This window comes from Monodelphis domestica, chromosome 4, assembly GCF_027887165.1.
Source record: "Monodelphis domestica isolate mMonDom1 chromosome 4, mMonDom1.pri, whole genome shotgun sequence".
Lineage (NCBI taxonomy): Eukaryota > Metazoa > Chordata > Mammalia > Didelphimorphia > Didelphidae > Monodelphis > Monodelphis domestica.
In genome coordinates this window covers 394115705-394128465 of record NC_077230.1, presented here as the reverse complement: position 1 = coordinate 394128465, position 12761 = coordinate 394115705, and the positions used below count along the sequence as shown (strand labels likewise).

The following is a 12761-nucleotide window of genomic DNA, read 5'->3' as shown; positions in this document are numbered from 1 at the left end:
GCCTCTGCTTCCGTCTGGGGCAGTAGGATGGAGCTATCCTCTTCCTCTTTTCTCCCTTTCAAATGGCCTCTGGGGCGGGGAGCTCATTGAGGAAGGTAATGTTCCGGCAGTATGTTCCCCGGGACTCTAGTCCTAAGGGCCCCGAAGTAGCCCAGAGCTCCTGCACCTTCTGAAGTGGAGCCGATTTACCTGCAGGAACAAGTGACTTGGCCAATTCGATTTGCTGACGATATATGCGAGAGTGAGCAGGGCCACTGGGCCTGCTCATTGTTGGTGCCCCTTTAAATGTCCAATTCATTTGGCTTGTGTTTCTACCTCTGAGACTCCTGCCATTCGGGGCCTATGAGCGGTGCTATTTTAGTGCAGCCGAATGAAATAAAGGAGTGGCAAAATTATCGGTCCTCTTGAATTCCTTTTTTCCTTTGTGAGAAATTAGCTAGTAGAAGAGAAGGAATGCAATTTGGAGCTGTCTGCAATCAGTCATGCCAAATTGAAAAGAAAACAAGATCTTGGAAATCTCAGAGTGTTCTCTAGGCTGTTTAATCGGCCCCCCTTCTTAATGTCTGTTCAGGATTACCATATGTGACTATGAAGTTCCTTTCCCCATCCAATTTTTGCTGTGCTAGGAAATATTAGCTTTCATATTTTCATACAGCCTGATATGAGACCATGACTATGCTTAAAACATCATTCTTTGGTATTTTATCCTCATTCTAGTAAAATCATGCCCATGATTAGTTAGGTAGCTAAACATGATGGACAGAATATGAGTTTGGAATAGTAGGACTTAATCTGTGATTTAATCCCCCTTGGCCCTTGTCCAATGTAACTTCTCCCATTTGGCCTTAATTTTCATAACTGTAAAGGGACTGGGTCTGATGAATTAGAAACTACATATAATCAAATGAGAATAGGCTCCTAATCTCAAAACTAAGAGGAGAAATTCACATTTTAAAATGTTGTGGTTTCAGCTCACTTTGGCTTGCAGAGGAGCAAAAATATCAAAAGAGGGCAACTGTTAATGCTAGGGGATACTTGAGAAGGCTGACTTACTAATATGCTACTCAATTGAACTGTCAGTTGTTGGTCTGGACAGTCTGGGAACCAAAGAGGAATCCGTCAAGCCCAGAACTCATCCTCTTTGCCCATGTTCCAAATACTCCACTATCCTAATCCCCAGGGAAGTAAGAAAAAAGGAAACTTGCAAAGTGTAACAAAAGACATTCTTCAGGGTTCTTTTTAGGTGGCCAAGAAGTGTTATTCCTTTTTTTTTAAGTAATTTTATTATCAGTTCAGGTTTTTCTACTTCCCTCTAACCACATCCTACATATTGAAAAGACAAGAAAACCAAAAACCCATTATGAATATGTATTGACATGATAAGCAAATTCCCCCATTGTTCTTGTGCAGAAAAAAATAAAGGGGAAAATGTGTAGTCTGCCCCATTCTCTTGACTGATAGATAAAATGTCTCATCACGAATTTTTTAGATGTGGTTTATCCTTGTGTTGATTTGAGTTGCTATGGCTTTAAAAGTTCATTATTTATACAATATTGTCATTGTGGCAATTGTCCTTATTCAGTCATTCACTTTGAAACTGTTCATACAGGTTTTTTGTGACATTTCTCCTCTTTGGGCATAATACAGGTTTCTTGTATTGATCTTTGCTTTCTATGACTGGTTTCTCATAGCCATATTCCCCTACAGTAAGTGTAACTATATTTTAGTTAAAAGTAAGTGTATATAGGGGCAGCTAGGTAGCACGGTGGATAGAGCACCAAGCCTGGAGTAGGACCTGTGTCGAAATTTGATCCCATACTTCCTAGCTGTTACTTGGCAAATAACTTAACCCCAGTTGCATAGCCCTTAATACTCTTCTGCCTTGTAAACAATACACAGTATTGATTCTAACTCAGAACATAAGGGTTTTTTTTTTTTCAAGCTTTTATCAAGCATCAAAACCTTTGTTACCTTACATTCAGGAAGTTAGTGCTAAATGACTTTAATTTGCTTTGAAGTTCCACCCATTTTTCTCTTTTCTACTTACCTAGACCTTCTCTCATGCCATTTTCTTATATAATACCAGACTAATTGGTACAAATTTTCACTTTGTGAGTTGCAAAGTTTATTTCAGTTTAGGTGGCTTAGCTACTAATTTACCTAATCATTTCAAAAACTGGCTTCTCCAGTTTTTCACTTATTCTCCAGTAAGTGAAATCATCTTCTACTAGAATCTAATCACACTCCAGAAAGGGGAAAGAGGCCTGGACTATTGGAACTTAATCTTAATCCTTGCTGTAACCCTCTAAAATTTTACTAAAATGTAGCTGTTACAGAAGCCTTTTAAACTATATTTTGGAAATATACAATAGAAATGTTACAGATTTATTATTTTATTAATTTGTAATGGCATTTGTTGTTCAATCCTTTTAGTTGTGTGTGACCCTTTGTGACCCCATTTGTGATTTTCTTGACAAAGATATTGGAGTGATTTGCCACTTTTTTAAGCCCTTACCTTCTACCTTAGAATCAATACTATATATTAATTCCAAGGCAGAAAAGTGGTCAGGGTTAAGTGACTTACCCAGGATCACACAGCTGGGAAGTGTCTGAAACCAGATTTGAACCTAGGACCTCTGTATCTAGGCCTAGTTCTCAATCCACTGAGCTACCCAGCTGCCCCCTCCACCCAATCTTACAGAGGGGTAAACTGAGGCAAATAGGGTTAAATGATTTGCCCAGGGTCACATAGCTATTAAGGCCAGATTTAAACACAGGAAGAATAGTCTTCTGGACTTTAGGACCAGTGCTCTATCCATTTGGCCATCTAAATCATATACTGGCATAAATATATACAAACCAGTAAAAAATATCTCCTTTTCTTTGTCTCTATCTCTGTGATACAGAGGCCTACAAGGCCAAGGTTGTGAATGTAGCAAGAACCTCCTTATCTCCCACCAAAAGTCTAAAACTGGTCAGTGCAGAAAAGGCCCTGCTTAATATTACAGAAAATTGGGGATATTTATTTTAGGTATGAGACTTCCTTAGTCTTCCTTACCCTCCTAAGTTTCCTTTCTTCCCTTTTCTTACAAATGTCTTAATGAGTGATTAGGTGTTTCAAAGTTCTCAAAGAAACTAGAACTTGTGAGAGCTAGAACACTTAAGAAATGGAGGTTCCAGACAAAGCCCACCTCACTGCTTGCCAAAATACAAATTTCCCTCACTAACCTGTGTATTGTCAAATCTAGAAACCAAAATTGTAATGAAATTAGAGCAGCTTTGTCCAGAGATTCAACAAATAGCAATCATCCATATGTGTGTGTACAAGCAAGCAGCATGCCAATGTGTTTTAAATGGTCTAGGAAATTAGCTTTTTTACTCAGGGATGAAGAAGTAAGAGATTTTTCAGGTGTCCCTAGGCTGCCGCATAGTTTTCAGAGAAGTTTCTACTGTCTGAAGAAGTGTAGACACCTCTTAGTAAGAGTTTTGACTACAGCAACACTTGGAGTCTAAAAGGGGGCAAGTCTCTGAGATAGATAAGTACTAGAGACAAGATGTAAGGGTTTTACAAAATCACTGATTACATTACTATCCGCACCTAAACTTTTCTAACCAGCTAAACAGGACAAGACAAAACCTAAATTTGTGATAAAGAGGATAAAGTAGCTGCCATCTAGGTGGCTCCCAGCCAGTCACACACCAAGTATATAGGAGGGGGCAAGAAGAAAGAAAAAGAGAAAAAGAAAACTCCCTAAGGACCACTAACCCAAATGTAAAAATACTTTGAGCAATTGTTTACCAAATTTTGGGTCAACTAAGCCAAGGAATTGTTCATTTTATGGATTAAGGTTGTGATAGAGGCTGACAGCGGACAGTGAAGAGCAATAATAGGAAAAGGACTCTCATACTCTGAAATCTTGCATTTATCACCAGCTAGCACTAGTTGAACTTAAACTGCAAAACCTGCTGTTTCAACATTGGCCAACCATGAATTGCAGTCTGTATTTTCGATCAGTTACCCATATTGTATCTTCAATCATTTGTACTGGATCCATAATGTTCTATACCGAGCATTAGCTTTGTGCTGTTTGATATTAATGATTATTCATATTGTTCTTTATTTTCATTCTGAACTGTTAGACATTATTAATTACCTATAGTGGTCATCTGCCATCTATATTCCCTTCTCCTCCCATGTTCACATTTCTGAAGGGTGGTGAGACCTCTCCCACATTGACAAATGATGCCAGGTGGGACCACAGGGGAATTTGGGACATGAGCACTGAGGATTCTGGCAGTCCAGAGGGATCCCTGAACCTTCACATGCTCCTTATTCCCTCTAACTGATATAAGTATCAAAACCAAAACTACACCTCCACTTGAATTCCACCGGGACCATTTTGCAGGGTTTTCAGGAAAGGTGGAGACTTCCCTGGAATTAGAGATGACTAGCAACACCCTCACCCCCAGTTTCTAAAAACTATGCAAACCTTGATCCAAACCTGGGACTGCTACTCCATCAGCCCAGGGCTATGGAGCTGCTATTCCATAACCTCCAGAGAGGCTACTGTACTAGCCACATGACTATTCCATCAGCCCTAAGGCTATCTGATTAGCTCCCAAGCTATTCCACCAGCTATTAGGCTATTTCACCACCATAAACCTCTTCTTCAAATAAAATTATTTTCTTACTTCTGGATTGAACCGAGTTTGAGACTCCTATTCTTGAGACAAGACCCTGCTACAAATACAATAGTTTCCAAATTGCATTCCAAAATGGGGGTATTTTTGCCATAACAGTTAGACCTGGGCCAATTCTAACCCTGTGAAAGACTTTTCCTGGGCTAAGGCCAAACCCAGCACCTTAATTTTCTGGACACCCGACTCTCATAGTCTCAGGCCTTAACTATGTCTGACCTAAACCTATGGATACTCAAGAGATTCTCACTAATTTGATCCTGTTATGTCCATTCTCAATGCTACAATTCACAGATATTACCTTCCATGGTATCATGGAGCCTTTTGTTTAACTTGGGGTGACTAGAGGGGAACTCTCATCTGTGTTCATCATAACTGTTAGGGAACACACTCCAAAATGTGAAATAGTTTAGACAGAATACTTTGTCATCTAATGAAAGGGGTCACTCAAAATATTATTTTTGGATACACAGTTGCACAAACCTTAAAAGATATTGTTGCCAGTATTTTTCCATGAATAAATCTATAAGTTTATAAACCTCCTTGAAGGGAGAATGTCATGGTGATTTTAAGACCACTAGGCATAATCTTAATATAACTCAAGCCTTTGAAACCATCCCCTTCATCATCACATTCATAAACCATAGCATGTTCTGACATTCCCCAAGTGATGGGAATCCCCTCAGTGCCCAGTTCTTTGCCACCATAAAAAGAGCTAGAGTATTTTTGTATGTATGGGTCTTTTTCCACAAACTAGACAGAGTTTCAGAAGTTTTTGCAATTTCCAAATTTTGACCCTAATTCACAAGACTACTAACAAAGAGTTAGTATGCCTGTTTGGCCACAACTCTCTGCATTTCTCATTTTCCATTTCTGTTAGCCTGGTGAATTTTATGGGTTTGAGGTGGTGCTTCATTGCTCTCATTTACATTTCCCTAGGTCAGGGGTCCCCAAACTACAACCCATGGGCCATATGTGGCCCCCTAAGGCCAACTCCCACCGCACTTCCGGAAGGGACAGCTCTTTCATTAGGGGTCAGTGAGAGGAACACTAAATGTGGCAGCATTGTTCACATACAGTACTCCTTCCAGTGACATAATCCTTGATGTGGCACCTTGTTCTGAGAGTAACTGAAGGAGGCACCACGCAAAGGATTATGTGGCTGCACAATGGAAGACGTCAGCATGGTGAGAGGCGATCTGGGGGAGGAGATTCCGCACTGTGTATACTGCTGCCCTGGTATAGTGGTGGCGGTGATGGGCCTTTGCAAGGTGTGACAAGCCCATCATAGCCAGCACTGAAGCCTCCACTATCCCAGACAGCGGTATACAGATTTGTTCATAGTATTTTTTATAGTCCGGCCCTCCAATGGTCTGGGGGACAGTGAACTGGCCCCCTGTGTAAAAAAGTTTGGGGACCCTTAGCCTAGGCATTGGTGATTTAAAACATTTTTCCATATAGACAATAATAGGTTGAATTCTCCTCTAAAAACCACATATTTTTATCTTTCAAACATTTCTTAAGGGGAAGATGTCTCCTATTCCTGGGAATTGGACTCAGGTTCCTATATATCACAGAATTGAGAGCTTTATAAAAGAAACTTGTTGCTTAAAGATTCTTTTCCCTTCAACTTCCTGCTTTTCCACAATCCTGAATGCACTGCCTCTATATAAGCAAAATCAATTTCCAAGCTATAATTTCATATACTGCAATGTGTTTGGAGGTTGGGAGTTCCATGTCAGAGGCTAAATAGGGTAATTAAGGAGGTCAAGCTTCTAGCTTCCAATCTCTGATCCCCTGCTTTCACCACAACAGTCTTGTCAGCCCACTTTTCATTCTTTCTAGTGAAAGGGTCTTGAACCCTCAAATTTCTCCCATGCATATGTTTTGTTGTAACTGAACTGGGAGGAAAACTCTTGGGGGTCTGGAATACAAATTGCCATGACTCTGGGGCTTCCTATGCCCCATGACATTTGGGTCCCTCACAGTATCCATGGGAGGAAGGACATTGTGCAGGTGAACATGGTGAGGCTCCAGCCCAGCTCTAGTGTGGGGAGGCAGGCAGGTCCCTCAGGCAGCTCCTTCCTCTTGCCCCAGCCATTGTTCATTAGCTTCATAGTTACACTTGTTTATGGGGTGGGGGGCTGCATTTTAATTAGAGAAGCTGCTCATTCCACTAAGAGAAATGGGATGTGGGATCTGGCAAACTACCTAAACATCTGGGCATTATCTTCTGTGGTGTCAGAAAAGCAAACTGAGCTCTAAGACTTAGCTCTTGTACAGTCTAAGGATGACCTTGTGTGAAGTCTTTCCTGCCTTAATATTGCCATTTCTTTACAGGAACTCCATTGACTGGCCAGTGTCCTGGGAAGGCCAGCTTTGGAAGACTGACACTGGGGCACCTGAAGAACCTTTGGAAAGGCCACTTCTATAGGTCAGGTTTGAGAAGATCCCCCACACTGAGCTGCTGCTCTTCCTGCAGGACAAGCCAAGGCTTGATTCCTTTATCCTGCCTATGGCTGGCTCTTTGTCAACAAGAGAGTCAGGTAGCCCCCCAGAGTGGAGGATGGCCCAAAGCTCCTTGGTGGTGCCTGCTGTGCACTGGTCTGCAGCTGCCACCCTGACTTCTTAGGTGACCCAGAAGTTGGAAGCCAGCCCTCACCATGTGGAACAGACCACCATGAGGGAGCTGAAGCTGAACACCATGCGCTCTGCCCAGCTGCTGAGGGGAGGGAGCCAGCCCATCCTGAGGGCAGTCTCCCCACCTTCTCAGCCCCCCAAACAATGACACAGAGACATCCCAGGTCAGGGGATATCCAGGCTCCCATCAGAAAAAAAATGGTCTCTACAGTTGCTCATTTCTGTGTCACCTCCAGGATGGAGGGGGGGGTTGTTCTCTGTTGTCTAGAGAGCTGGAGGGGACAGCTGTTGGGGGGCCTGCCAACCTGGTCCTCAGCACTGCCACAAGTGACCTGGAGCTGGACATATCCTATTCAGGCCAGGCCCTCTCTGTGCCCTGCAACAAGCAGAGAAGAGGCCTGAGGGCCCCCTGGCCTGTGGAGCTCCAGTGCCCCATCTGACTGGCTCCAGCTGGACTGCATGGCCCAGCCTGTACTGACTAGAACCCTCTCCTTAACCCCTTCCTGAAACTGTCTGGTCATTGCCTTGTACCCAGGACCACTCTGTATAAGAGTGCTGTGTAACACAGTGAAAGGTGCCCCCTGAAGCATCCAGCTCTCCCACCCCCTTTGCTATGTGACTCCCCAGATTTGCAGGCATAGGCCTTCTTTTAAGATGAGGGGTAGCTGGGTGGCTCAGTATATAGAGAACTAGGCCTAGAATCAGGTGGCCCTGGCTGCAAATCTGGCCTCAGACACTTCCTTTCTGTGTGACCCTGGGGAAATCACTTAACTCCCATTGCCTAGCCCAGTAATGGCAAATCTATGGCACAGATGCCAAAGCCCCACACCCAGAGTTTGTTACTAGAAGGGCAGAGGGACTCCCTTCCCCCTCTCCACCATGCCTGACAACATTTTTTCCTATCCCCTGCCCCTCTGCCCAACAACCCAGTGGGAGTGCTGCCTCCCTCTCCTTTGTGGGGTAAAGGGAAGGGACCTGGGCCTGGAACTCCATCTCTAAAAGGTTCACCATCTCTAGCCTAGACCTTCCTGTTCTTCTGCCTTAGAACCAATATACAGTATTGATTCTAAGAAGGTATGAATTGAAGGAAAGAAAAAACAACATTGAGGTGGAATCCTTGGCCAGAGGGCCCTTCATCCTTTCCAAGTCTAAGATCCTTGGATGCTGCCCTTCCTATTTGTGTGTATCATGGATGTGACAGTGGGTGGGCAAGTTGTCTGTCTACAGCCAGGGGCCCACCTATGGGAGCTTGGAAGACCCACTTCTGGACAAACTGATCTCATCCATGAGGGATTGACACTGTATATACAAGTCCCTTCTCTGTATTCCTTTTGTGTATGTATTCTGATCTATGTGTGTGGTCGACTGCAGGGACTAGTTCTCCTTTTTATGTTTTTTAACCCCCAGAATTCCCCCCAGTGCTTGGCACATAGTGACTGCTGCTAAATGCTAGTTTATTTTAGAGGCAACCAAGTATCCTAAGGACTTGGGTTCAGAGACCTATCTTCAAATTCTGACACACACACACACACATACATACATACTAGCTGTGTGACCCTGGAGAAGTCTCTTAAGTCTTTTTTCAGCTCTGTTTGCTCATCTGTAAAATGGGCAGAATGCTAGCACCTACCTCACAGGGTGGTTGTGAGGATCAAATGTGAAGTGCTTTGCATACATTAGACAGCTGTGTAAGTACTAGCTACCAGGATTATTCTAACTGCTGATGGACAGAAATGCCCTTAGTTCTCTACTGAGCCAGAAGAGCTCAGTAGGCGCAGATACCTCAAAAGTGTTTTCCTCCTCTCCCTCTGTGAATCATGTAACCTGGTTCCAGCTGGGTCCCCAGAGGTGGGTAGTGACTGACCCCTCTTGCACCTGGCCTCCCCTTGGCTGTAGGGTCTTACCTACCCTGCTCTTACCCTGTGTGACCTTTCCTCTTCCTAGTCCAGCTAGAATCCCCTGATGCATTTGTCAAGGCCTGGCAGTTCTCCAGGGCACAGAAGCCTGTGAGTGGGACAGCTGTCCTGGGTCTCAGCAGCAGAGCCTGAGGTCAGGGAAGATTCTGTCCCAGGCAGGATGGCCTCCAGCTTGATGACTACCTGAGGAGGACTGTTCCTGGTCCCATGATGGAGTGGCCCACACCAGGGTTTTCAGTCTTGTTTGTTGCCTCCTTTCCTCTTCCCTTCCACTGCAGGTCTGCCAGGAAGTTGTCTTGTCACTTTTCTCTCCTTCATATGTGGTTTTCCCTTTACCTATCTTCCTTACCTCCTTCTATTTATGTTTAATTCAACAAGTCTTTGTGAAGTGCCTTTTCTGTGCCCAGTGCTGGTGGTACAATTAAAAAAGCCTTCTCTTTTCCAGTAATCTAGGAGATAGTTGTTTTTGTTTTTGTTTTTTTAATTCACTCATTCTTCATATAGTTGGAAAACCTGCAGACATGAACTGAAGGAGACCTTATAGGAAGAATCTACGGACAGACTTGAATAATTTTATAAAGGAAGAGGTGCCAACCTGCATAATATCTTTCTCAATGTAAAATAGTTTAGTGACATTTTTACAAGTGAGATTCGAACTGATGTCCTCCACAGTAGGTCTCTTTTTTTTTTCCGGACCCTTAGCCTCTACCTATGACAATTACCTCTTCCATCATTGGAATTTTCAGAGACTGAAATCTTGGGATGAGTCATTGGGACATCTTTAGTTCATCTCTCTGTTGGACATATTTCCTACAGGATCCAATGAAAAATATGGGTGGCAATAACCCATTCCTCTTCCACTCTAATTTCTCCCCACTCTATTCAAATAGGGTATAGAAGAGTAGCTATGTCTATATCTATATAATTTAAAAAATTAAAAAATTTCAATATTGAGGAGCCACTAATGCTTCCTAAACCTTTTTCTCTTTTCTTGCCTTCTTTCCTTTATTTTCCTTCCCTAATGCCCACCAAGTTCATAAGTTGGTGTAAGTGAAGCCTTTTCTCTATCTCCTTAGACATTATTTTTAGAGATTATATAATCTTGAGATTCCTTCCACTTTGAATATTATATGTATCTTCAGAGATACTACAGGGGGATATTCAGAGCATAGGCAGATATTTTCACTTTGTTTCCAAAAATTTTAGGGACCTGCTTCTAACCAAATGAGATGCAGAAGGGCTTGAATTGTAAATGATTACTTTCCATATATTGTTTTTCACTTGTTTTTATTTTCTTAATTGCCTGAGGAACATATGGAGCATTTTACTATTTCTATCTTCAGCATATTATACTTAGTTTGAAAAAGAGAAGGCTTAATAACTGCTTGTTGATTAATTAAAGATACCTCTAATTGTCTGCTGAGCCAAAGGAGCTCTGTAGACTCAGATGGAAATTAATGTGCTATTTTCCTTCCCCACTGTGAATCATGTAAGGTGGTTCCAGCTGGGTCCCCAGTGCTAGGTGGGTAAAGGAACAATTGTTCTGTCTCTCACCTGGCCTCCATGCAGCCATGAGGATGTGGCTGTCCTTTTGTGTGTGTGCCTGTGGGTGGGTGTGTATGTGTATAGTCTTAGGTAAATGAGTGTACCCTGATGCATGTATGGAGAATGGTATTCCCAAGGGTCTTGAGGTTACCTGCCATCTTTGAGTACAGCAGCTGCATCTTCCACTAAGCAACAATGTTGCATGGTAAGGAAAGCTTCATTGGAGAATCTGGCCCCTGACAATGTCTTGAAGCTTGGCCAGGGCCCAACCAAGATGAAATGTAAAATGCCTGATGGGCTGTCTTGTACAAACCCTTTCTCCTGGCCTTGCACTGTATTGTAGTTCTAGTTCTTCTGTTAATTTCATGAGTGTGTGCTGTCATTCTTGTGTGTCTAAACTTTTCTGCACTGCAATAAAGGACCTGTTCTTACCCAGTTCTTGTATCTGGTCTTTTTTTGCCTCCCCTTTTCGGGGAAGCCCTCAGAGAGGGAGGGAATGTGCACCAACACAAGTTCTCCTCTTTGCCGGACCCTTTCTACTGATCATCCTCTTGGGACACTTGAGACAGAGGCACACGCAGAGCTGACTGGCTTGGGCTGTACTGGCCAAGGAAAGCCGAGTCTTGGTGGCCTGAGCCTTTTCTTCTCCGACCTCAGCCCCCCCCCCCCGCCCCCGTCTTGCTGGAGAGAACCGGAAATGGACTGGGTGGGCCTCTGGCGTCACGGGGGCTGAGCTCTCCCTCTCCCATATCACTGAATGCGGTTCTCTTGGTCTTTGGGAATGGAGAAGGGGCAGACTTGAGGGACAGAGTTGATAGGCAGAAGAACCATCTTACGTGGGTTTCGAACCCAGCATGCCCCGCGTTTGCTCCCCCTCTCTAGGAAGCTCGTGGCGGCTCTGGATGGCGGGGTCTGGGCCTCTGCGGGTAAGGCCCAGGATCGGGGCTCCGTGTCCATGGCGACGGCGCCCGAGGACTGGGGGAGGCCCGTTACAACTTTGATGTATGTTGGCGGATCTTTCTATGGGGGCGAGGATGGCGGCTGAGGAGGCTCAAGCAGCATTCCTGTCAAGAAGGCTCAGAGCACGAAGCGGAGAGCGGCCCCTTTAAGGAGTTACGTGCTTCTCTGCGTCTAGAGCTGGCAGGGAGGAGCCCGGGGGCCACTGCAGGTGTTTCTGTTCTAGACTCCGCGTTTCTGGCATTTATCCGGGGTGGCTACAACGCTGTTCTACGGTAAGGAATGATGTGCTTTGGAACTACTGGGCCGGGCCTGAGAGAGCAGGGCATGTCTGCTCTGATCTGAGCCTGCCTCCAAACTGCTGAGATGTGGGGTGTGGGGTGCGGAGCTGGAGAGCAAACATCAGCGCGAGAAAGAGGCCCGATGAGGGGGGGAACCCCGAGTTCTTTGCCTCGGGTTGGGCCCCAGGAGAGCTCTTCCTTTTGGCTGGAGGCCGCAGCCACCCGTTGGCCTCGCTGCTCCTAGGGTCCTCCGGCCCAAGGCCCAGAAGCGAAGCTTCCACCCAGGGCAGCCGAGTGGGGCTGGGAATGTTCAAGGGGGAGGTGCCGTCAGTTTCTGCCGAAAGTGACCTCTTAGGAGTCGGGCTAGCCCCTTCTGCCTTTCTTCCTTTTAAACGGTACCCGGGGTGGTAGGTGACACCCGCGATGTGGTCACCGGGCCTCTAGTCCTAAGTGGCCCAACGAGCCCCAGAGCCCCAGAGCCCCGGCTTTTTCTGAATTGGAGCCGAGTCACCCGAAGGAAGGGAGTGAGGGAGACAATTCCATTTACTGACAACGAATGCGAGAGTGGGAAGGGCCTCTGGGCCCCTCTGTGTTCCTCATCGTTGGTGCCCCTTTAAATGTTCAACTTATTTGTGTTTTGTGTTTTTGCTTCCGAGATTCCTGTCGTTGGGGCCTATAACAGGTGATGTCTTACTGCAGCTGATAGAAATAAGGAAAGAATGGC

The 12761-nt window shown here is 44.7% G+C and overlaps 1 protein-coding gene across 5 annotated transcripts in view; it reads left to right on the top strand.

Annotated features, from left to right (window-relative positions):
* Positions 1 to 12761, top strand: part of LOC107649056 (V-type proton ATPase subunit S1-like) — a 34571-nt gene that overhangs the window by 13275 nt on the left and 8535 nt on the right. For all 5 annotated transcript variants that reach the window (XM_056795740.1, XM_056795739.1, XM_056795741.1 and 2 more), the window contains exon 3: positions 7039 to 12031. The gene's annotated coding sequence lies outside the window, so the exon portion shown is untranslated. The remainder of the gene's footprint in view (positions 1 to 7038; positions 12032 to 12761) is intronic.